This window comes from Prosopis cineraria, unplaced genomic scaffold (assembly GCF_029017545.1).
Source record: "Prosopis cineraria cultivar Desert tree isolate PC_DT_omini unplaced genomic scaffold, ASM2901754v1 PC9, whole genome shotgun sequence".
Taxonomy (NCBI): domain Eukaryota; kingdom Viridiplantae; phylum Streptophyta; class Magnoliopsida; order Fabales; family Fabaceae; genus Prosopis; species Prosopis cineraria.
Window position 1 is genome coordinate 2292468 of NW_026555340.1, and position 2049 is coordinate 2294516.

A 2049-nucleotide genomic window follows, 5' to 3' on the forward strand; every position below is an offset into this window, starting at 1 on the left:
TTAAACCACATCATTCACCTCTTTTTTACAACTAGTTAGGTTTTTTCTGGGTTAAATTAAAAATATTAATAACATGAGTTTGTTATAAAATAAACAACATATTAAAGACTCATATATCTTGATTTAATTTGAAATAAATACATTTAAGTATATATACAAACTTTTTCAACAAATACCATCTTTTACTTCCCAAAGTTGATCCCAATTGGTCAAGGACAAATACCACCTTTTACTACTAATTCAACAAACCCATTAATGGCATAATATGTGACATACTACTTGTAAGAAATTTGCTTCAAACATTAAGCCATTTGCAAATATTCTACAAAGTACAAACCTTCAAAACTAGAAAATAACTCACAAAAGCTCTTACATAATGAAAATTACATACTTCTTTCTCAATTATATCAACTCTATTATCACGTTTTATATAGTTACAACCTATCAAACAAATTTTCATTTATCTCTGCAGCAAAAATGGCCATAATAACTAAAAAGGCAAGCCACAGTTGTTATGAAATATTGATGATAATAAGATTCCAAAAGATATTACATATCTTGTTTTTCTTGTCATAGAAATGGAATGTTTTTCCAATAAAATTTTAGATTGAATATATATCATTGACTTATGAATTCATAGTTAATCAATGACCTCCTTTTGGTGTACTAACAAGGAAATGGCAATAGAAGATCCTAGTGCACCATATGGTCTAAAGCTAGCAATTGAAGACTACCCTTTTGCTAATGATGGCCTTCTCATTTGGGATGCCTTAAAATCATGGGTCACAGATTATGTCATCCACTAGTACCCAGACCCTAGCCTCATCCATTCAGATCATGAGCTGTAATTATGGTGGACTGAAATCCGAACCATAGGTTATGGAGACAAAAAAGAGGAGGGATGGTGGCCAAATCTCAAAACCCCTAAAGACCTAATTGAGATCATTACTACTATAGCCTGGGTTGCCTCAGCTCATCATGCATCAATCAATTTTGCTCAATACACTTGTGGAGGGTATTTCCCTAATAGACCCTCGATTGCTAAAATCAAAATGCCTATAAAAGATCCTACAAATGAAGAATGGGAAAAATTGTTAACAAACCTAAAGATATGCTTTTGGAGTTTCTATCGTAGATCCAAGCGACTCTAGTTATGGAGGTCTTGAGATTGTTATCAGAACATTCACCTAATAAGCAATATATTAAGGATTTCGTGGAGGATTCATGGGGTGAAGATAAGAATGTGAAGGCTGCTTTTGAGAGGTTTCATGGGAGGTTGAAGGAGATTGAAGGGATTATTGATTCAAGGAATAAGGACTTTGGTTTGAGGAAAGGAATGGTGTTAGGATGGTACCTTATGAATTGATGAAGCCCTTTTTTAGAGCTAGAGTCACCGAAATGGGGATTCCATATAGTATTTCAATTTAAAGTCTGGATTTTAAGCATCTTATTAAGTTTATTAGCTTTTGAAGTATTGCCTTATGATGAGCACATCATCTCATTAGCTTTCTCATGTGCGTTATATTGCCTAGATAATAAAAAAATGTTAAAAATAAAAAGCATGTACTGGATGTGATCAATAGTTGCTGGAATGACTTTTCTATTGTGCCTTTTGATCAGAAAGTAGCATTGTTCATGTTCCTTATAACTATTCTTTGGCAAGGTAGAGACCATTAAAGCCTTCTTTTACTATGCGGTTACTCACAATAGGACTTCTATAAGATTAATAATTTTTTTTGTTCTACATCTTGAAGACTCAATATCTAGTTCTTAATGTCTCCTAATTCAAAATCTAAGGTCAAATATACTATCTTTTCTCTTCTAAAGGATAACTTTTGAAGTATTGCCTTATGATGAGCACATTCATCTCATTAGCTTTCTCATGTGCGTTTATATTGCCTAGATAATAAAAAATGTTAAAAATAAAAAGCATGTACTGGATGTGATCAATAGTTGCTGGAATGACTTTTCTATTGTGCCTTTTGATCAGAAAGTAGCATTGTTCATGTTCCTTATAACTATTCTTTGGCAAGGTAGAGACCATTAAAG

The 2049-nt window shown here is 32.6% G+C and overlaps 1 pseudogene; it reads left to right on the forward strand.

Annotated features, from left to right (window-relative positions):
• Positions 1–677: 677 nt before the first annotated feature.
• LOC129320380 (linoleate 13S-lipoxygenase 2-1, chloroplastic-like) lies at positions 678–1428 on the forward strand (annotated as a pseudogene).
• Positions 1429–2049: the final 621 nt, after the last annotated feature.